The sequence below is a fragment of the Macaca mulatta genome, chromosome 2 (genome assembly GCF_049350105.2).
Source record: "Macaca mulatta isolate MMU2019108-1 chromosome 2, T2T-MMU8v2.0, whole genome shotgun sequence".
Lineage (NCBI taxonomy): Eukaryota > Metazoa > Chordata > Mammalia > Primates > Cercopithecidae > Macaca > Macaca mulatta.
The window spans coordinates 54891933-54917093 of NC_133407.1; the positions used below are offsets into that span (position 1 = coordinate 54891933).

Sequence of the window (25161 nt, forward strand, 5' to 3'; positions counted from 1 at the left end):
TGTTCTTGTGATAGAGTTCCCATGAGATCTGGTTGTTTGAAAGTGTGTAGCACCTTCCCTTCACTTGCTCTCTCTCCTGCTCCACCATGTGAAGATGTGCCGGCTTCCCCTTCCACCATGATTGCAAGTTTTAAAATATTCTGTTTGGGCCAGGCGCGGTGACTCACGACTGTAATCCCAGGACTTTTAGAGGCCTGGGCGGGTTTATCACCTGAGGTCAGGAGTTCGAGACCAGCCTGACCAACATGGTGAAACCCCATCTCTATTAAAAGTACAAAAATTAGCCAGGTGTGGTGGTGTGCACCTGTAATCTCAGCTACTTGAAAGGCTAAGGCAGGAGAGTTGCTTGAACCCTTGAGGCGGGGGTTGCAGTGAGCAGAGATCGTGCCATTGTACTCCAGCCTGGGTGACAGTCAGACTCCCATCTCAAAAACACAAAACAAAACATAATAACAACAAAAAAATTATGTTTGTTCTTCCTTACTCTAAGGTTTGTTATTTGAGACATACACTGGGTTTCCTGCACTGTCACATGGCCTTTTTAAAAACACAGTATTCAACTCTTAGTAACTGTGCATTAAATGTTTACTAACTGCCTAGCAACATAATAAGGCTGTTGGATTGGACAGAACTTGCAGAAAATAAGTGCTGATTGTTTCTCAGAGCTCTCCTTTGTTGTTCTGCTAAGTATATTTATTTAGGCCCATGAAATAAAAAACTCAACAGTGGAATTTGTACTCAGGAAGTTATGTAACACTTTATGGCAGGACTTAAAACAATGAAAATTCAGCCACTGAATGTTTCAAACATGTATTTGCTGTGTTGCCAAAGTAGAAAAAGCAGAAGGGAAACATCATGGGAAGAAAGACTATTTTGTTTCTGATTGCAAGGGTCCTTGGGGCGTATTATGTTTATACTCCTCTCCCAGATAATATTGAGGAACCCTGTTGGCTGGTGTGGATAGCTGCACATGTGAAAACGGTAACAAATTTGGTAAATTCAGAATTTCACTGTCTCTGTGAATATTTAAGTTTAATCAGGAGAAAATAATTACCAGCTATATTATTTTTAAAACTTTCTGCTGTCTTGGAAATTTTGCTCTTAAAGTTTGCTTGACGATTTTCAAACCTTAAAAAAAAAAAAAAAAAAAAAAAAAAACTTTATTCTTTAACACAGATCCCTAACAGAATAAGTATGAAGGAAGTATTCAAGTAATTTTAATTTTAAATATTAGAAAACAAAATATGCTGGCTGAGAAAAACAATTAATCTTACTGTGATTTTCATGGCATGAATACTGACAGAATGAAGTATTTATGAAGTATAAACTTCAGAAAAGGTAGAATTGAGAGGCACTGTGATTAGTTATAGAAAATTCTACACAACAATCTTGGATTTGGACATGAAAATGTGTTCTTACTGAAATATTCTGTCGAAAGGTCAACTGGTAAAAGGCCAAGGGAAATGGAACACACAGCATGATTCTCAGTTGAAGGAGAGTGAGCCACTGAGGTGACAGGGCAGTTCCCTGGCTGGCTGCCCTCAGTGTCCACACTGGCCCTCGGAAACCTGTGGTTCTTTTCTAGTGAGGCTAACTACTTGGATATGAAGCCGTTCATGATTTCCTTGAAACTTCTCTGTAGCAAACTGCCTTCTTGTAGCAAAAGAAAAAAATAATTAAAGGACACTTAGCCTGGATATTTACACCTGGCTCACACTCTGTTTCCTTGCATATATTTTTTAGGTGTTTCAACATTCTCTACTGGCATTTATTGCAGCCCTGAATAAGTGTGATACATGCCTTATTCTCAGGGTTTTTGTTTTCCTTCGTTTTTTCTATTTTCTATTTTATTTTTTTTTTAGAGATAGAGTCTTGCTCTATCGCCCAGCCTGGAGTGCAGTGTTCCAATCTCAGCTCATTGCAACCTCTGTCTCCTGGGTTCAAGTGATTCTCCTGCCTCAGCCTCCCAAGTAGCTGGAATTACAGGCTTGCGCCACCATACCTGGCGCATTTTTGTATTTTTGGTAGAGATGGGGTTTTGCCATGTTGGCCATGCTGTTTTGAACCCCTGACCTCAGGTGATCCGCCAACCTCGACCTCCTAAATTGCTGGCATTACAGGTGTGAGCCACAGTGCCTGGCCCTCCTTGTGGTTTTTGTTTGTTTGTTTTAAAGACAAGTTCTTGATCTCTCTGTTGCCCAGAATGGAGTGCAGTGGTGATCATAGCTTACCGCAGCCTGGAACTCTTGGGCTCAAGTGATCCTCCCACAACTTGGCCTCCCGAGCAGTTAGGGCAACAGGCACACACTACCATGCTTAGCTTTTTTTTTTTTTAAACATTTTTTGTGGAGATGGGGTCTTCTTTTGTTGCCCAGGCTGGTTTTAAACTCCTGGCCTCAAGTAATCCCCAAACCTTTGCCTCCAATGCCCTGCTACTACAGGCATCAGCCACTACATTCAGCCTCACATTTTCATTTTCTATTAGTTACTTCATTTTCTAGTCATTTTATTAGCATATAGAGTTGGTCCTCTGTATATATGGGTTTTGCATACCACATATATTATATTTTTCATCCTCAAGTTTAATTTTTTAAAATCTGTGTGTAAGTAGACTCACTCAGTTCAAACTTGTTAAACGGTCCAGTGTATGTTGTTACTGGACTTGGGTCAGTTTCACTGGAATATAGCTTTAAGCCTTATTTTTAAAAAGTTATTCTGGAGTTATTTATAAAAATATTTATTTTGGGTCACTGTTTTGCTCTATTTTATTATTTGTATTTATTTTGTGTGTGTATATATATATATTTGTATACTAAAATATGTCATTTCTCTTTGAAAGTTCCTAGTCCCTTTTTACATTTCACTTCCTTGTGTTTGTTTTTTTGTATCTATCATATATATTACCTTGAGTTTCTTTACCTCGGTTTTATTTCTGAAGTTATGTGTCTTTTTTGCCTTATTGCTTTTCTGAGTTCTACCAGTACTAGTACTAGTACTAATTTTTAGTCACTCCTTCCTTCCTTTTGACTAGCAATCATTTGCCAATATCTGCCTATTATTTGAATATGTGTTTTTGCTTTTTAATATTTCTTCTATGTTATTTTTAAAAATAACTGTGAAATAACGTGTTATATATTTTATCTTTGTAGTAACTTTTTTCTAGTTTGTTTTCTTCATGTGTCAGAACCTGTTATTACTTTTCATATAATACATAGTAACTTGCATGAATGTTATGTATACAACTTTTGTATTATTCATACTTTAATAAGATGAGTTTTCTTGGGCGAACTATTAAAAAAATTTCCTGGGACATAGAGGTAGTCAAGATTTTTTTCCTTTACTTTTTGTGCCTAAAGGGCTCCTATTGCTACTCTCTCTCTCTCTCTCTATATATATATATATTTATACATATATTTATATATAAATTTATAAATATTAAAAAATGTATACACAATTTTTATATATCAAATTACACCTATATATTGCTATACTTATATATATGACTAACATATCTGTCAATTAGATTGATAAATATTGATATAGCTATAAAACCCTCTTTCATATTTTCATCTGTTTTTCTCTCTGGTCCTCCTGAATCCCCCAGTCTATTACTGGCAATTGTTAGCAAAGTATGTAGCCACTCCTTCCCGAAGTTATCTTCCACTATAGACTTGGTTTGTCTTGAGATCAGTTACCTCTGGACCCTAGAGGTTTTGTTTTTGTTTTGTTTTTGCCGCTTATCTTAGTAATCAAGCCTTGTTATGTTTCAGTCCTGCTAGAAAGAGTCTTTAAACTTGGCAAGGTGCTTTCATCTTTGGTGCCAATACTTGACATCTTTTTCGAAGATCTGCCACCTTCAGAGCCCTCCACTCTCCCTTTTTGTCTTTCATTCTGCTCTATCACAGTTGTTTGCTGTGCAGTTCAGTTGCTTTGGTTCAACACTGCAAATAATTTATAGTTCATGGGTTTTCTTTAATTCTTCGTTTCTTTGAAGAAATAGAGTTTATCACCATGATTATTGATTATTTGTTTACTTTCATGTTCTGTATGGTTTCCTGCAGAAGAAAAGCATAGATTTGAAGGAACTTAAAGCCCTGACTCCTTTAAAAAAAGAAAAGAAAAGAAAAGAAAAACACGTATTTGCCAAAGTACATCAGATTACCACAGAATCTGGCATGTTTTCAAAACCTCTATAAAATCATCACCTTTTCATGAAGTACCTTATTTTTTACCCTTTTCCTCCAACCCTTCCAAAAAGAAAAAAAAAAATCCAACAACTTGCTTGAATTTATTGCCATCTGGTCCTACCTTGTGGTTACCAATCAATTTGAGCATAATATATTAAAATGGTAATTCAAACTTTTAATAATTCAGTGATGAAGATAAATGGAAGTGACTGAGTTGAATCAAGTCTCAACTAGTCTGTGATGCAGCATTATCTTCTAGAGTAGCAATATCAATTATATTTAGCCACAGTGCCAATTGTGGCTATTCTGATAGATTGCTCAGCATGACCTTGAAAGGACTCTGAGGTTGCAATTTAGGCTTAGTAAGAAATAATACTGCAATCAAGTAACACTGTCAGACCTATCCCAGACTAGGGATTATTAGCATTTGTGAAAAGAGTTTTCTATCATTACACCAGATTGTAAGGGTTTTAAGCTTTTAGGTTTGAGGTCATTTTCAAAAAAAAAAAAAATAGTTTTATCTTCTGTTTTCATTCTATTTGCCATTGATTCTCACAGCCCTGCTTACTTCTTTTTCCTGGTATGGCCTACCCAAAGATACACTGGCTGGCCTCCAAAGCATGAACTTCAAAGCCCAGTGATAATTTGAGTTTCCAAATTGTTGAATAACCACACTGGGTAAACAAAGCTCTAACTTGGTGTAGCCAGAGGCCTGGACACTGTTTAACTTTGAATCATTAGAAATTCAATTTTATTATTTTTTCTTGGGTAATAGACCTTTCTACGATGGATTAAGATTCACCAATAAACAATTTTGTATGTACACTGAGGGATATAAATTTCAGAGTTAGTCAGAATTTTATTCTATACCATTTAATGTTTCAAATTTATATCAAAAATTGCTTTTAGGTTATAGTGTCAGTATAAAGAGAGCAAGATGATCAGTATAAAGATATGTCCATTAAGCCACTGCTCCAATTCATCATATTCCACTAAAGAGAAGACAGCTGAATAAAGTATAAAACTCCTGTCATTCAATTCAGATTTCAGACACCAGGCAATATGTTTTGAATGCTGACGAATCCTCAGTCTTTTGTTATATATTTACTACACTTACTAATAGAATCTAAAAACTTGTGAGATTATAGAATGCCCTTGCAAAATATTATGCTTAGTAATTTCTCCCATATGTTACAATTAGTACTTTCACAGCTAAATTCCTATTTTTAGTTTGTATTGCATATACCTTTCTGTATTATTTTAATAAAATATTTAGTTGAAACATAACAAACTTTCTTTACAGATGAAATAGCTGAGGCCAGTGATTTATGTTTTGAAAAACAGGCTTGTATTTCTGTACTTAACTGATTTAAATCCAGGGAGGACCAACTAAGCCAGCATAAATTACTTTTGTGGGAAAAAGTGGCAAACAATGCCCTCCCTGCTTACTGGTGCCCAGCAGCTGTCCCAAAGGGACGTTAGGAGTTAGACCCACAAAAAGCACACAGTTTCGAGAAAGGACTGCTGTGATGTCACAATTGAAGCCAGAAGAATAGAACTTCATGCAGGTGAGGGTGAAACACAAATGCTTAGTCAGTGTCTGACAGGCTTTGGAGGCTGATTACTCCAGCATTAATGACACAGATGTAGCATGATTGGGCAGGGAAATGGGGTTAGCCACAGGAAACAGCAATCCTGCTAGATTCTGGGCTGGGCCCAGGGTGACCTCGATTTTAGGTTTCTGCATAGACCCTCACATCCATGAAAGTTCAACAAATACTGAGGGATTGGTGACCACTGTGTTTCTGGTCATCTTCTCTCTTCTTTGGGCCTTTCATAATGTTGGTCACTAAGGAGCAGCATATTGGCTGCTCAGGAGTGACCACTAGTCTACATGCCAGCACTTACTGCCTCTGGGGACCTACATGAACAGTGTCTTAATCACTTTTACCTCAGTAGACTCATCTAAAAACTAGAAAGATATTACTGCTTACCAGATTTTAGTGAGAGCCAAATGGGTGCATGGATGGAAAGCAAGTATCTGGCAAGGATTAAAAACTCAATAAATAGAGTAGTTATCTGTATCTTTCTGCATAAAATTGCTAGTATTATCAGTGGATATTTGTGATTTTAGTTCCTGATGTAATCATATAAAAAGTTTTCCCAGCTAACATGTGCCAAAAAGATTAAAAAAACATAGCAAATCATGCCCAAGTGACATTTGTGGAAAAATAACTGACAGTTTTATATAGATAAATATATGAATTTCAATATAGATATACATATGAACACAGATTTCTGTAAGGATTAGGTATAGATTTAAATAAGACATATAACTCAATGTAAATATACATACAGTACATTATATAGGTGAATGTATACATTATGAAGTCATTATTATCTATATCTATTTATAATAGCTGTTAGTTGGTTAATTGTTGCCTTTTGTTTTGATTATAACTAACTTCTTAACTTCAGGAAAAACCTAGTAACAACTGAATATATGATTTTGGATAACATTAATCTGAGACAGCATTAAATAACAGAATAATAATTATAAAAGACTTTTCAATAAATGAATTAGGAAATTAGACTATTGTATAGTTTAACTCAACGACTGTTGCAAAATCACTACTTTTAAAAACAGTGGTAGGCTTGGGAGCAAAATGGCCAAACAGGAACAGCTCCAGCCTCCAGCTCCCAGCGCGAGCGACACAGAAGATGGGTGATTTCTGCATTTTCAACTGAGGTACCAGGTTCATCTCACTGAGGAGTGCCAGACAATCGGTGCTGGTCAGCTGTACAGCTCGACCAGCAAGAGGTGAAGCAGGGCCAGGCATCGCCTCATCTGGGAAGCACAAGGAGGAAGGGAATCCCTTTTCCTAGCCAGGGGAACTGAGTCACACAACACCTGGAAAATCGGGTAACTCCCACCAGAATACTGTGCTTTACCAAGGGTCTTAGCAAACGGCACACTAAGACATTATATTCCACACCTGGCCGGGAGGGTCCCACGTCCACGGAGCCTCCCTCATTGCTAGCACAGCAGTCTGCGATCTAACTGCAAGGCAGCAGCAAGGCTGGGGAGGGGCACCCGCCATTGCTGAGGCTTAAGTAGCTAAACAAAGCTGCTGGGAAGCTCGAACTGGGTGGAGCCCACAGCAGCTCAAGGAGTCCTGCCTGTCTCTGTAGACTCCACCTCTGGGTACAGAGCATTGCTAAACAAAAAGCAGCAGAAACCTCTTTAGATGCAAATGACCCTGTCTGACAGCTTTGAAGAGAGCAGTGTATCTCCCAACACGGAGGTTGAGATCTGAGAACAGACAGACTGCCTGCTCAAGTGGGTCCCTGACCCCTGAGAAGCCTACCTGGAAGACATCCCCTACTAGGTGCAGACTGACATCCCACACCTCACACGGCGGGGTACACCTCTGAGACGAAGCTTCCACAGCAAGAATCAGACAGGAACACTCGCTGTTCAGCAATATTCTATCTTCTGCAGCCTCCGCTGCTGATACCCAGGCAAACAGGGTCTGGAGTGGACCTCAAGCAATCTCCAACAGACCTACAGCTGAGGATCCTGACTCTTAGAAGGAAAACTAACAAACAGAAAGGACACCCACACCAAAACCCCATCAGTACATCACCATCATCAAAGACCAAAGGCAGATAAAACCACAAAGATGGGGAAAAAGCAGGGCAGAAAAGCTGGAAATTCAAAAAATAAGAGCGCATCTCCCCCTCCAAAGGAACACAGCTCATTGTCAGCAATGGATCAAAGTTGGATGGAGAATGACTTTGACGAGTTGAGAGAAGAAGGCTTCAGTCCATCAAACTTCTCAGAGCTAAAGGAGGAATTACGTACCCAGTGCAAAGAAACTAAAAATCTTAAAAAAAGAATGGAAGAATGGATAACTAGAATAATCAATGCAGAGAAGGCCATAAACGAACTGAACAGAGATAAAAACCATGACACGAGAAATACCTGACAAATGCACTAGCTTCAGTAACCGACTCAATCAACTGGAAGAAAGAGTATCAGCGATTGAGGATCAAATGAATGAAATGAAGTGAGAGGAGAAGTCTAAAGAAAAAAGAGGAAAAAGAAATGAACAAAGCCTTCAAGAAGTATGGGATTATGTGAAAAGACCAAATCTGTGTCTGATTGGGATGCCTGAAAGTGAGGGGGAAAATGGAATCAAGTTGGAAAACACTCTACAGGGTATCATCCAGGAGAACTTCCCCAACCTAGTAAGGCAGGCCAACATTCAAACTCAGGAAATACAGAGAACGCCACAAAGATACTCCTCAAGAAGAGCAACTCCAAGACACATAATTGCCAGATTCACCAAAGTGGAAATGAAGGGAAAAATGTTAAGGGCAGCCAGAGAGAAAGGTTGGGTTACCCACAAAGGGAAGCCCATCAGACTAACAGCAGATCTCTCAGCAGAAACTCTCCAAGCCAGAAGAGAGTGGGGGCCAATATTTAACATTCTCAAAGAAAAGACTTTTCAACACAGAATTTCATATCCAGCCAAACTAAGTTTCATCAGTGAAGGAGAAATAAAAATCTTTACAGACAAGCAAATGCTTAGAGATTTTGTCACCACCAGGCCTGCCCTACAAGATATCCTGAAGGAAGCACTAAACGTGGAAAGGAACAACTGGTACCAGCCATTGCAAAAACATGCCAAAATGTAAAGACCATCAAAGCTAGGAAGAAAATGCATCAACTAATGAGCAAAATAACCCGCTAATATCACAATGACAAGATCAAGTTCACACATAACAACATTAACCTTAAATGTAAATGGACTAAATGGTCCATTTAAAAGACACAGACTGGCAAATTGGATAAAGAGTCAAGACCCATCAGTTTGCTGTATTCAGGAGACCCATCTCACATGCAGAGACACACATAGGCTCAAAATAAAGGGATGGAGGAAGATCTACCAAGCAAATGGAGAACAAAAGAAAGCAGGGGTTGTGTTCCTAGTCTCTGATAAAACAGACTTTAACCATCAAAGATCAAAATAGACAAAGAAGGCCATTACATAATGGTAAAGGGATCAATTCAACAGGAAGAGCTAACTATCCTAAATATATATGCACCCAATACAGGAGCACCCACAGTTATAAAGCAAGTCCTTAGAGACTTACAAAGAGATATAGACTCGCATACAATAATAATGGGAGACTTCAACACCCCACTGTCAACATTAGACAGATCAATGAGACAGAAAGTTAACAAGGATATTCAGGAATTGAACTCAATTCTGCACCAAGCAGACCTAATAGACATCCACAGAACTCTCCACCCCAAATCAACAGAATATACATTCTTCTCAGCATCATATTGCACTTATTCGAAAATTGACCACATAATTGGAAGTAAAGCACTCCTCAGCAAATGTACAAGAACAGAAATTATAACGAACTGTCTCTCAGACCACAGTGCAATCAAACTAGAACTCCAGACTGAGAAACTCAATCAAAACCACTCAACTATATGGAAACTGAACAACCTGCTCATGAATGCCTACTGGGTACATAACGAAATGAAGGCAGAAATAAAGATGTTCTTTGAAATCAATGAGAACAAAGATACAGCATACCAGAATCTCTGGGACACATTTAAAGCAGTGTGTAGAGGGAAATTTATAGCACTAAATGCCCACAAGAGAAAGCTGGAAAGATCAAAAATTGACACTCTAACATCACAATTAAAAGAATTAGAGAACCAAGAGCAAACACATTCAAAAGCTAGCAGAAGGCAAGAAATAACTAAGATCAGAACAGAACTGAAGGAGACAGAGACACAAAAAACCCCCCCAAAAAAATCAATGAATCCAGGAGCTGGTTTTTTGAAAAGATCAACAAAATTGATAGACCGCTAGCAAGACTAATAAAGAAGAAAAGAGAGAAGAATCAAATAGACGCAATAAAAAGTGATAAAGGGGATATCACCACCAACCCCACAGAAATACAAACTACCATCAGAGAATACTATAAACACCTCTACGTGAATAAACTAGAAAATCTAGAAGAAATGGATAATTTCCTGGACACTTACACTCTCTCAAGACTAAACCAGGAAGAAGTTGAATCCCTGAATAGACCAATAGCAGGCTCTGAAATTGAGGCAATAATTAATAGCCTACCAACCAAAAACAGTCCAGGACCAGACAGATTCACAGCCGAATTCTACCAGAGGTACAAAGAGGGCTGGTACCATTCCTTCTGAAACTATTCCAATCAATAGAAAAAGAGGGAATCCTCCCTAACTCATTTTATGAGGCCAACATCAGCTTATCCACCATGATCAAGTGGGCTTCATCCCTGGGATGCAAGGCTGGTTCAACATACGCAAATCAATAAACGTAATCCAGCATATAAACAGAACCAAAGACAAAAACCACATGATTATCTCAATAGATGCAGAAAAGGCCTTTGACAAAATTCAATAGCCCTTCATGCTAAAAACTCTCAATAAATCCAGCATTGATGGAACGTATCTCAAAATAATAAGAGCTATTTATGACAAACCTACAGCCAATATCATACTGAATGGGCAAAAACTGGAAGCATTCCCTTTGAAATCTGGCACAACACAGGGATGCCTTCGCTCACCACTCCTATTCAACATAGTGATGGAAGTTCTGGCTAGGGCAATCAGGCAAGAGAAAGAAATCAAGGGTATTCAGTTAGGAAAAGAAGAAGTCAGATTGTCCCTGTTTGCAGATGACATGATTGTATATTTAGAAAACCCCATTGTCTCAGCCCAAAATCTCCTTAAGCGGATAAGCAACTTCAGCAAAGTCTCAGGATAAAAAATCAATGTGCAAAAATCAGAAGCATTCTTATATACCAGTAACAGACAGAGAGCCAAATCATGAATGAACTCCCATTCACAATTGCTTCAAAGAGAATAAAATACCTAGGAATCTACCTTACAAGGGATGTAAAGGACCTCTTCAAGGAGAACGACAAACCACTGCTCAGTGAAACAAAAGAGGACATAAACAAATGGAAGAACATACCATGCTCATGGATAGGAAGAATCAATATCATGAAAATGGCCATACTTCCCAAGGTAATTTATAGATTCAATGCCATCCCCATCAAGCTACCAATGACTTTCTTCACAGAATTGGAAAAATCTGCTATAAAGTTCATATGGAACCAAAAAAGAGCCCGCATTGCCAAGACAATCCTAAGTCAAAAGAATAAAGCTGAAGGCATCATGCTACCTGACTTCAAACTATACTACAAGGCTACAGTCACCAAAACAGCATGGTACTGGTACCAAAACAGAGATATAGACCAATGGAACAGAACAGAGTCCTCAGAAATAATACCACACACCTACAGCCATCTGATCTTTGACAAACCTGAGAGAAACAAGAAATGGGGAAAGGATTCCCTATTTAATAAATGGTGCTGGGAAAATTGGCTAGCCATAAGTAGAAAGCTGAAACTGGATCCTTTCCTTACTCCTTATACAAAAATTAATTCAAGATGGATTAGAGACTTAAATGTTAGACCTAATACCATAAAAATCCTAGAAGAAAACCTAGGTAATACCATTCAGGTCATAGGCATGGGCAAGGACTTCATGTCTAAAACCCCAAAAGCAATGGCAACAAAAGCCAAAATTGACAAATGGGATCTAATTAAACTAAAGAGCTTCTGCACAGCAAAAGAAACTACCATCAGTGTGAACAGGCAACCTACAGAATGGAGAAATTTTTTGCAATCTGCTCATCTGACAAAGGACTAATATCCAGAACCTACAAAGAAGTCAAACAAATTTACAAGAAAAAAACAAACAACCCCATCAAAAAGTGGGCAAAGGATATGAACAGACATTTCTCAAAAGAAGACATGCATACAGCCAACAGACACATGAAAAAATGCTCATCATCACTGACCATCAGAGAAATGCCAATCAAAACCACATTGAGATACCATCTCACACCAGTTACAATGGCAATCATTAAAAAGTCAGGAAACAACAGGTGCTGGAGAGGATGTGGAGAAATACGAACACTTTTACACTGTTGGTGGGATTGTAAACTAGTTCAACCATTGTGGAACACAGTATGGTGATTCCTCAAGGATCTAGAACTAGAAATACCATATGACCCAGCCATCCCATTACTGGGTATATATCCAAAGGATTATAAATCATGCTGCTATTACGACACATGCACACGTATGTTTATTGCGGCACTATTCACAATAGCAAAGAGTTGGAATCAACCCAAATGTCCATCAGTGACAGACTGGGTTAGGAAAATGTGGCACATATACACCTTGGAATATATGCAGCCATAAAATGGATGAGTTTGTGTCCTTTGTAGTGACATGGATGCAGCTGGAAACCATCATTCTCAGCAAACTATCGCAGGAACAGAAAACCCAACACCGCATGTTCTCACTCATAGGTGGGAATTGAACAATGAGATCACTTGGACTCGGGAAGGGGAACATCACACACCCAGGCCTATTATGGGGAGCAGGGAGGATGGAGGGATATCATTGGGAGTTATACCTGATGTAAATGATGAGTTGATGGGTGCTGACGAGTTGATTGGTGCAGCACACCAACATGGCACAAGTATACATATGTAACAAACCTGCACGGAACTTATAGTATAACAATAAAAAAAAAAATAAATAAATAAATAAAAAAATAAAAACAAACAAAAACCAGTGGTTTACACGATTTAATAATATTTAATCATACATGTTAACATTATATATATATAAAAAATTTATTTTGTTGTTGGCTTATTAGGGCATATTAAGCTGCTTGTTAATACTCTTGTAAAGAAAGAATGGACAATTGTGTTCTGAATACAGCACCCCACAATGTCATCGTAGTAGAGCTTCCCAGGATAATTTCAACCATATAGCCCAAGAAAGTTAGCTCTCAAATAAAATGGTTTTTGTAAACACCCATGAAATATTGTCCTTCATTCAGGATTTTGATCAAGTTGCTCTGGCCTTTCTCACTGAATCTAAAAATTTTAAATACATTTTTCAGATTAAGATCAAATCGAGCATTCATGAGAAACTTTCTCCATGATGGTCAGTTAGAATCGATCCCACTTCTCTTCCTACCTTAGCCCCCTATTCAAGGTCTTTCCTCATTCTGCCTTGTATTAAATCTTATTTACGAGTACAGTTGAGCTTATTCATAGAGTCTATGAAGACTGGACTCTGTAAAACAGGCATCTTTAATCAATTGCACTTTTTAGCACTGTGCTTTGCACAGAGTGGACATTCAGTACATTTGATTGTCATAACATATTCACCTGCATTGAAGACCCACTCTCTGCCAGAAGAAACTTACACTTCAGGGACTCCTCTGAGGATGACCAAAAGGGAATCTTTGCAGAGATGTCAATGCTACCAACTCCTCTGGGTTCTCATAGGGAACTCAAGGGGATTAGGGTTCCCAGTGCTCTTGAGCATTCCCAGGGACTCTCATCAGTGAACAAACCAATAAACACGCAGGAAAAAGTATTGTCAATGTATCTGTTCATTTAAAACCTCCAGAAGAATTCTGGCATCTAATCTTTCTTAAATGAGACTGTTACCTGCTGTTTCTGCTAGGGGAGGTTTGGTGGGACTTTGGAATTCAGAGTGTTTAGGTTCATCAGAACCCATACAAATGGTTCTAATCCAGTACTCAGAATGTTATTTAGATATAAATGTTAGACCAAATTTCAACTTTCGACTAAGACATCCAGGAGGACCATGAATTCGGTTGGTATTGCAGTTCCACGATACTTTGTTTCTATTTTCAGACAGAGATGTAAGATATAAGAGATTTCTTTCCGGGAAGGTATAGTAGTATTTGCTTTCCTGATTGTAATTTAAGACGAAAACTAAAATCCTGAGAATGTAATGCTTCTTTCTGTTACATTTCACATGCAGTCGCTGCTTGACTTATCATTACTTACATAATTTTTTTTTTTTGCAAGTCACTTAATGTCTGAAAACTCTCCCTTAATAGAAACTACAACAGTTGTTGAACTAAGTAACAGTTGCTACTGCATTTCATGCATTAACAGAATTTCATTTTTACATTGGCAATGAGGCTATTACTGTCTTTACATCTAACCAGATCAGATATCTAATTCTAACACATGTCTTAAATGTTCTTTTTTGAGACCTCCTTTTAGACCATATGCTTTATCAATCATGATTTTTTCAGAATACAGACACCACTATAAGGAGGTCAATAGGAATCAATTCAGAATAGAAGATTTGAGATACACAATCTTTAGAATGGGGGAGTGAGGAGCAGTCATCAATAATTCCAGCTGCCCGCATTACTGAAGTGGCAGTTCTCAGAAGGACAATCAGAAGCATTAAAAGCCACATATTTGTCAATGTCTGTATGAATGCCCACAGTATTGCAAAATCAAAAAATAATGGCTTTTCCTTCTTTTCTGTCCTCTAAGTCTTATAAGAATGCCTCTCTGTGGCATAACTTAATTATAATTACACTGGCAAGGAGTTCCAGGAACTGTATTTCCTGACTTCCTCTTCCGGAATAGGGTGGGGACAATTTAGTGTTGAAAGTAGACAATGTTGTTATTTCTTTTGTACTTATTTAATTTTCATTAATAGGAAAGAGGTTCAGCTAGCTGTTTGATCACCCAGCCCTTTAATCCACGTTTCCAACTTAAGATAGGAAAGCAAGTCTTCCTTATCCTTGGAATCCCAACATTAGAGGTCCGTTAGGATTTGGCTCATATTCACCTCTGGAGGTCCTTCTTCTTTATGGATCCCTGTACAGACATCTTTATTGTTTTACCAAACTACATGCATTTCTCTGATTACAATAGAAGTGTCCTTGTGGAGATTGCTTTGGCCTAGCATGAGATTTTCCCCTTTGGCCGAACTCTGCTCTCCCTTCAGTACTCATATCAGGGCTCACCCGCTATTTGAAAACTCTTCACTTCTCATCCAGGCAGGTAGTTGACCCACTGACCACTGACAAAGTTCTTTGTACATATTTATGAGATATGCGGTGATGTTGTTTTGTAATTGCTAACACATCTATTTTTCCTTCTTGAATCTGAGCTTCTTTAGAAAAGAGAAGTTGTCTTATCTATCTTTGTAAATCAAACTGTCTAGCATGGAATTTATCAAGTTGTAATTCCTCAGTAATTCCTTACCTTTTTTTAACCTAAGGCAACTGTGTGACAACACCACTAAACCTCCGGTATTTCCAACTGTGCCATTCAGATTCACCTGTGAGACTATGAGACAGGACCATTGGGAATACCTATGCATAGTTCTGTGTTCATAAGCAACGCTGGCATTTGATATTTGTAAATTAGTATTTTCTTCCTATGTCTCCTTTTAGGTTTTGTCGGCCGAACCCTTTGGAAATCAATCATTTCATGAACACTGCAATGTTCTTTATGAGCTTTCAAGAAGTCCCACCTACATCTGGAGAAAATGTCACTGTGATGGAGACAACTTTCAATAATATTCCTGTCCATGTATATGTGCCAACACTAAAGTCAGAGATACTAAGAAGGAGCTTAGTTTATATTCATGGTGGTGGTTGGTGTATGGGGGATGCTGGTATGTGCTCCATGTTAAAAATTTTAGTGTATCATATAACATACATTTTACTGAAATGTTGACTCCATCATATCAAGACATACGTGTCAGATAACAAAACACTTCAGCTGTCCAAAATTTATTTCTTTGGAGCTATGTAGATTTAAAAGAACTATTTTAAATCTCATTCTGAAAGAGGGCATAATAACTACCCAAAGCTGTAGCAAATCTCAGATAAGAAGAGAACTTGTTTCACGAACTTAGACATTTATTATTAATTGCAGATTTGATAGAAAGTTGCAGTAAAAAACAACAAAGTGAGTTGAACAGTGGATTAAATATGAAGAAATAGAAATGGTAACTCTAGTCTTTTTGTAAGCTTAAATATTAAGGAAATGAGAAAGAAGGTGTTAGATTAAAAACACAGAGCTGGCACTTTGGGAGGCCGAGGCAGGCAGATCACCAGGTCAGGAGATTCAGACCATCCTGGCTAACACAGTGAAATCCCCTCTCTACTAAAAAAATACAAAAAATTAGCCAGGCGTGGTGGCAGGTGCCTGTAGTCCCAGCTACTTGGGAGGCTGAGGCAGGAGAATGGGGTGAACCCAGGAGGCGGAGCTTGCAGTGAGCTGAGATCACGCCACTGCACTCCAGCCTGGGCAACAGAGCGAGACTCTGTCTCAAAAAAAAAAAAAAAAAAAAAGAAACAGAGTTGAATAGGGGTATTTTATTTTGATTTCATATTATATCATATATATTTTGTTTAATGCATTTATGTATTTATATAAACATGATATATTTTATATATAATTTTATTTGCTATAGAATCTAAAATTATTTTATTTGTATACAAATATATTTTATATTATATGTTTTTATTATATATATTTTATAATTATGTATGGGAGGTCTAGGAACATGATTATAAGCTGAAGTTAAGATGGTGGTAAATTGAGGTACATTGGAGAAATGTGGGGAGTGCTAGCTAGAGGAAGGGATGGGGGTTTATCTGACCTAGAGAATATGGAAGCAAATTGGATTCAATGTGGATGGGAAGAATTGGCAACACACAGGAGGAGGAACATATCTTCATTTGTGACAGAAGGAAAGTAGGTGTTGATGGGTATTGATGTAGATTGGGAATGTAAATTGGAGAAGTAAATGGGGTGATTCTATCATTTTCTCTAAATTCAGATAGTAAAGTCATCACTTAACAATGCAGTGATATTTCTAACACAAAAACTGAGTATGACATACCCGTTTCCACGAGTCTCTTCTGCCCAAAGACCTTCTTTGAAAACTTTTACATCAAAGTATCTGTGAAAAATGAAAATATGTTTACTAAGGTAAAGGAACTAAATAAGAATAAACTCCAAAAAAAATAACATTTGCCTAATACTATTTCAATGTTAAAGGAAAACATAAAAATATGTATTCTAATAAAAAATATGAGCATGACTTTTTATAGTAAAGGTCAAATAAAAACTTAAGATTAGTGTGTATTTGACATGTCAAGATTACTCAGCACCTGATTTTGGAAACGTTACAAGATAATAATATCTACTCCTCTTTCCATGGCCCCCAAGAGATGGGTTTTGTAAGAACCTCATATCCTGTTACTTCTCCTTCACCACTGTATGATTTCTCCTGACACTTGTTACTACCAAATTCTATTTATCTTTCAACAATTTTCTTATCTGCATTTGCCCAAGCCCCATAGCAAACAAGTGTGACCCATCCCAAATTCATACACATACCAAAACAAAACAAAACAACAAAACAGAACAAAACACATTCTTTCTTGTCTGCCAAGAAAATATGAATACCTAATTCAAGTCTTAGCTCTCTCTATTTCCTATTTACTCTTCTGTATCTCTCTCTGGGAGTTTTTGTGAATTCTAATTTGATTTCCAAAGAGCACTTTCTGTACTCTATTAAAGAAACTATTATTTTGCATTACTGCTTTTGGTTTGTATGCCTTCCCTCCCTACCCCTGTCTCCAGTAGACTGTGACTTCCTTAAAGTTGGAGCTAATATAAATGTGTTTGTACTTTCAACACCTAACACCTGCTAAATGACTGAGGCAGAGATTAATCTTGAGGAGAAAAAACTGGTTTAAACAATCCAGTGTAAAAATGTAGGAATGAATGAGAAAGCTGACAATGCACATGTAAAAGGAACACTGGGAAGAATTAATGTTCTATAATTACAATAAAATATTAGAAATATTTTTTCTAGAGTATATCAATGAGGATCAAGGTGTACTAGTAGGCTTTCTGTTGAAAAAAACACTCATCAATTCATTTGGCTGCTTCTTTTTTTAAAAAAAATTTCAGCTTTGTTTAATTATGACCTTCTGTCAAGACGAAGAACCGATAGACTTGATGCTGTTGTTGTATCAACCAAGTAAGAACACCCTTGGTTTGTTTGGGTTTTGGCCAGATGCTTTTATATTGGAAAATGCTCTCAGTTTTTTGGTATTTCTTTGGTTATGCCAAGAAATTGAGAGAATGAGCATAGAGAAAGTGAGCTTGAGCATTATAGGAACAGACACGGGAAATAATAAATCAGATCAAACAGGAATCAGAAACAGGAAGCTTAGAAATAGTTAGAATACAATTAAACTATTGGATCTTATGGACAAATTACCTCTGCTGGATTTCCAGCCTAGTTTTCACTAGGAGAGTGAATAAGAATGAGGGCCTGGAAATCAGACAATCAGGTTCAAATTTGGGTTCTAAAATTAATTATGCAACTTCGTACAAGTTGAATGTGATCTCTTTAGCTTAGTTTCCTCATCTTTAAACTGGGAATCGTATAATATTTTCTACATAATAGGGTTGTTTTGAGGATTAGATGATAAAGCAAAGGTACTATAAGGTTTGTCAGAGTAAAATCCTTTACTAGAAGCAATTAGCCACCAAATTGCACATGGGAACATAAGCAAAATCTATTCTCAAAAAGCATTCTAGATCAATAATTCCTGGAAAATGGACCCAATAAAAATGGGTAGAAAAACGAAGAACCATTTGAAAAAACACAGTAGTGACCATATGCCAACTGACCATTAGATTAAGGTAGAATTCTAACAGCTCTGAAGATTTGCTTACCATTTATTGGTTACCACCAAAGTGTAATGATCACAGAAGAAAAACATTCTGGAAGAAATTTATCTAGGGAAATGTAACACCTGCTTGTGTGTTTGTTTTTTCCTTAAGCTTAATCCAAGCTTTGTATTAAAGAGTTTACTTGTGTAAATGACCGTTGTAAAAGTTTTCATATAGAGCATCATCATAAGGATGAAATCTGTTTTTGGATTTGTGATGACCCAAAGTATCAGGTTTGCTAAAGAAAAAGTTTACCTTTGATTTTAGGGTTACAGTGAGCAGAAAATCACATACCTTTTAATTAAAAATGGTTGATTTAAAAATTATTATTCTGCCCACAGCTATAGATAGCACCTAAATATCACTTTCCAAATCAATTTGAAGATGTATATAGTGCACTAAGATGGTTGTTATGCCAAGATATTCTTGAAAAATATGGTATAGACCCTAAAAGAATTGGCATTTCTGGAGGCACTGCTGGTGGAAGTCCAGCTGCAGTGGTGACCCAACAGATATGATGCTCAGATTTGCTTTAGTTCTTAAATATCCTATGCTTAAACATATTTACTTCAGATAAAATTTTTAGAAAAAAAATGTTAGCAGATTCATAGATATTATATACTTGCAGAAGAAATTATACTTTTCATATATTATTCACACCGTTTATATGACATTTAGCTAAAATTATACACCTATGAGTTGTCAATTTAAAGTATTCCATAATTATAACTAGCCTACTATATTATGGATAAAATTGTTTTAGGTACTTTTTCTTTGACGTAATAAACCAGGCAGTGATATCTTAGAAGCAATGTTTCTACAGGGAAAAATAATTACATAAACTTTGCAAATGAATGTCTGTAGTTTAATAACTGATTCTGCAATTGAACTACTGACTTTGATAGTAAATATCACATCTCAATTTACTGTGCAAAAAATATTGTTTTCGCTGATTTTATTATTTATTTTATATACTTTGGAAATGTGTAAATTTTGGTTATTGGTACGTTCAAGATAACCTTTTTCTGATTTCTAGCCAAAGGAAAAATACAAATTTTGTGATTCATTCTAATATACTACAGAACAGATACATGCAACTTCCCCAAAATTGAATTATATATTGCCTACACATTGTTGCTCTGAGAGGCCTCCTAGTGCAGTACAATTAACCCACGAGGAGGCACAGATTATTGGAGCTGAAGCAATGTCCAGTTATGACCTTAGACAAGCCAACTAATCTCTTCAAGCATCAATTTATTTTATTATATTACATAATAAGCCTTTCCTCTTATGGAGTTTAGACTTCTAAAATGATGAACCAGTTAATTCTGACCCATACTTATTAAAAATCTAGCTAAAGTATCTTGTAAAGGGCTAAAAAGATATAGAAAACTTCTAGGTCAAAAATTTTAAAAGACTAAAAAGAGAAAACTTCACAAAAAATAATTGTAGCACTCAACATCCTCTCTGCCCTAAAGACATATGGTAGTCAAAAGGAAACAATTAAACCAAGATGAGCTTTGGAAGCTTCTCAGGGTTATACATTCAAATCCTTGCAGATATGAGTACACTCATAAATCACTCCTCTCTTTAAGTGATGCCCTGTAGAAATATACTCTCAGAGTCAAAGTGAACCTGATGTAAAACAAAACTCACTTCCATTTAAAGCCTTGCTGCACATCATCCAGATGGCTGGAGGAACCTCAAGCTTTGAATTTAAATTAAATTAAGGTAGTGTGAGTGGTAATTACTACTGTGCGATTGACTGAAATACATAAAAGACATTGCTGGAGAAATACGATACCATCATAGTCTTTAAATTATTATTGCAAATACCTTGTGAAATTGAATGCCCAAAACACTGTAAAATATACTTGGGCAAACAAGTAAGCAAGAAACCATGAAGGAAAGCAAGTTGAATCAGCAGACAATAGAAATACTCTACAAAATTTAGATCTTAGAGCTATCAGCCACAGAACGTGAAACAATTGTTCTACTTTCTTCAGTGAAAATGAGGGTTACAAATTTCAGCAGAAAATTCGAGGTTTGTTAAAAAAAACAAATTCTGAAACAAAAAAAATAAACTTATAAAAATTAAAACCTTAAAAATGGCATAAGTAATTTTACACAGCTGAAGAGATCATTTGTAAATTGATAGATGGGAAAGGTGAGTCATATCAACTCATGTAACCATGCAAAATGAAACCTGAAGAGCCAAAAAGGTAAATAACACAAAAAAGAAGATTAAAGATATAGTAGATACAGTCTGAAAATCCAATAGTGCTTTAAATGTTATACCAAGGCCGGGCACGGTGGCTCAAGCCTGTAATCCCAGCACGTTGGGAGGCCGAGACGGGCGGATCACGAGGTCAGAAGATCGAGACCATACTGGCTAACACGGTGAAACCCCATCTCTACTAAAAAAAATGCAAAAAACTAGCCGGGCGAGGTGGTGGGCGCCTGTAGTCCCAGCTACTCGGGAGGCTGAGGCAGGAGAATGGCGTAAACTCGGGAGGCGGAGCTTGCAGTGAGCTGAGATCCGGCCACTGCACTCCAGCCTGGGCGACAGAGCGAGGCTCCTTCTCAAAAAAATAAAAAAAAAATGTTATACCAAAAAGAGAGGTAAGAGAATGGGAGAAAAAGATACTTAGAAATATAACAGTAGGCTTGCTGCGGTGGCTCACGCTTGTAATCACAGCACTTTGGGACGCCAAGGCGGGTGGATCACCTGAGCTCAGGAGTTCAAGACCAGCCTGACCAACATGGTGAAACCATGTCTCTACCAAAAATAAATTAAAAAAAAAAAAAGCCGGGCATGGTGGTGGGCGCCTGTAATCTCAGCTACTCAGGAGACTGAGGCAGAAGAATCTCTTAAACTCGGGAGGCAGAGGTTACAGTGAGCCAGATCGCGCCACTGCACTCCAACCTGGGTGACAAGAGCAAAACTCCATCTGAAAAAAAAAAAAATATATATATATATATATATATATGTATATACGCATATATATACACACGCATATATGCATATATCACAGGCGCGTGCCACTATGCCCAGCTAATTTTTGTATTTTTAGTAGAAACGGGGTTTCACCCTGTTGGCCAGGATGGTCTCCAGCTCTTGACCTCGTGATCCGCCTGCCTTGGCCTCCCAAAGTTCTGGGATTACAGGCGTGAGCCACCGTGCCCAGCCAATGTGCTTGATTTTCTATGCTTATTTTATTTAATAATAAAAGACAGCTTAATAAAACAGCTGCACGTTCAAAGATTTAGTTACCTGTAAAGTTGATTTATTGGTAAAATATAAAATATTTTGGTTTTTTCTTATCTAAAATCAACCACCTATTAGCTACCTACTTAATTATTTACCACACCTCTATTAATGTAAACAGCATCTTTCATACTAGATATTGAGCTAAATGGAATGTGTGTGGCAATCTTACTTGAGCTATAACACTAAACTGATTATTTAAATTCAGAAATTATTTTTATATAAAAATATTCTAATGGACTTATAAATATTTTATTTTACTAAGTGGTTCTTATTATTAACTTTGTTTTAAATGTAATAAAATAAAATTTGCTGCTATTTGGTTTTGCTGCGGTATGTGCATATTTTATTTTTTATTTTTGGAAAGTTATATTTATATTCCTGGAAGAATGTCAGCATGCTGTGCTTTCTTCAGCGCTATACAGAAAATGCTGTTGTGAGTTTTCAGAAATAGGCTTCCAGTTTACCCATTAACCTTTGATCTGAGAAGCACCAGAATGCATAATGACTATTTACGACCTATACCAGTGGCTCCCAAATTTTAGCTTGCATCAGAATCACCTGAAGTCGTTCTTAAAACTCAAATTGCTGGTGTCTACTTCCCTAATTTAGTACCCCATTAACAGGAAACTTTTCGCACACCCTGAAAATATGCATGTTGATTTATAGATAATATTTGTCTTAACACTACTATAATTTGAATATTTAAAACATGAAAATTAAAATGAATTAGACGTTTACAGCAGGAATGAGAATCCTAATATGTTCTTGCTTAACTTTAATAAATATTTTTGTATTTATGGCTCCCAATCTCCCACATAACACTGAGCGAGTTATATTCTAATTAGGATACCACTGCCATATAGAAATGTAAAAAGATAATTATACAGATGATTGCAGCAGGAAGAGAAAGAACACACTTGAAATACTCCCATTTAAAAAACAAATCAATCTGATCCACATGTTTCACAGAGGGACTATAGGACTTACTCAGAACTAATTTGTTCAGTGTTACAGCCAATTAGAATTCTTAGTTATTTGATCTTTTTTTTTTTTTTTTTTTTTTCTTTTTGAGACGGAGTCTTGCTCTGTCACCCAGGCTGGAGTGCAGTGGCATGATCTTGGCTCACTGCAACCTCTGCCTCCTGGGTTCAAGCGATTCTCCTGCCTCAGCCTCCCCAGTAGCTGGGATTACAGATGTGCGTCACCATGCCTGACTAATTTTTCTATTTTTAGTAGAGATTGGGTTTCACCATGTTGGCCAAGGCTGGTATCGAACTCCTGACCTCAGGTGATCCACCACCTTGACCTCCCGAAGTGCATAAGCCACTGTGTCTGGCCTGAGATTTTGCTTTTTAATCACAGATTAGATGGTCTCTTTCCCCACCAACGAAAAAAACAGCACAAATCATTTTGCTTACGTTAATAGTATTATATTATAGATTCCTATAATATTGAAATTGGGAAAGTTCCTGAGATATATTTTTGTTGTTTCTGATTATCTTGTTGAGAATCTTAATTAATCTCACATCAATATATTGTTTTTAAATAAAAATGTTTTCAAATGAAAATTATTGATTCAAGAAACTTATTTTTAATTGTTTTTCAGCTCATAGAAGATCCAGATGTCAAGATCAAACTCAAGCTTCAGTCTTGAACATATCTTGCCCTTCAGACTCTTGACATGGATTTACTATCACATCGGGAAAACCTAGACTCTCTAGTTCTGTCCAAACCATTCATGGTCAGGTTCTGGAGTGAATACTTTACCACAGACAGATCACTTGAAAAATCATGTTCTTTAATCAACATGTACCGATGGAATCAAACCATCTGTTCAAATTTGTTAATTGGATTTCCTTGCTCACTGAGAAGTTTAAGAAAGGCCACTTTTGTTATATTCCAACTCATAAGTAGTTCTGAGCTGGCTAAAAAATATCCAGGGTTCCTAGATATGAGGGCAGCCCCTTTTTTGGCTGATGACAAGTTGCGTGGCCTATATCATCACCTGACCTATGTCATCACCTGTCAGTATGACATCTTAAGAGATGATGGACTCATGTACGTCACCCGACTGTGGAATGCTGGAGTTAAAGTGACCTATAACCACAGTGAGGATGGATTCCATGGAGCTCTTTCCTATAATGGGCTTACAATTGGGTATAGAATGAAGATCAGTATATGAGTTGGCTAAGTAAAAATCTATAGTAAAAAATGTAAGCAATGGTTTATTTAAAATGTATGAGGCTCAGAACAGGAAACAAATTAGTGAAAATCAAAGGGTTGATGTTTGAATTGATCTTTATCATCTGTGACCTTTCTAAGTTCCTCATCATCATAGTGGGTTTTGGTTTTGTTTTTATTTTTTGACTGCTAGCAAATTCTTCTCCATTTTATTTATTATTATGTTATTTACTCACTTCTGTGAAGATCCTTTCATATTTTCTTCTGCTACTCATTTGTTAAATCTCTAGTTTACAGCTATAGTTTTTTGATTGCCTAATAGTATTACAGATGAGAAGAAAGTTTTAAACAAACACATCTGGTTTGTAAAATGCCAGAGTTTCAGTCAGCATGAATTTAGAAACTTGAAATATTTCCCTGTGAGAACCGATATGAAATATGTGCCATCTCTTTTAAAAAGCATTTGCCTCAATATAATGGTGTTTGCCTATCACTGTAAAATTTATCTCTTAATACAGACCTCTTCCTGTACTAGGATACCAACATTAATGCAAATGATCTTTTAGTTATTTTAGGGAAAGGCAGCTCTAATTTTGTGAGACATTAGGGAGATTGAGGTAGGCACAGAGCTAGCATAAGGCAGTAGCTCCACATGTGGCAGTGGCTTATGGTGGCGAGCGAAGCTTAGGACAAGGAAGAAATGATACAACCAAATTAAAAAAGTTAAATCTCTGAAAGTTCTTGTGTCCATATAGGCACCATATGGGGGAAAGACCACAAAGAATAAGCCTTAGTGATCATATGGTATGTAAGGTTTGATCGTTTT

General features: G+C 37.0%; 1 pseudogene; it reads left to right on the plus strand.

Annotated features, from left to right (window-relative positions):
- The first annotated feature begins 839 nt into the window (after nucleotides 1-839).
- On the plus strand, nucleotides 840-24359 carry LOC100426031 (arylacetamide deacetylase-like; annotated as a pseudogene).
- The last annotated feature ends 802 nt before the right edge of the window (nucleotides 24360-25161 follow it).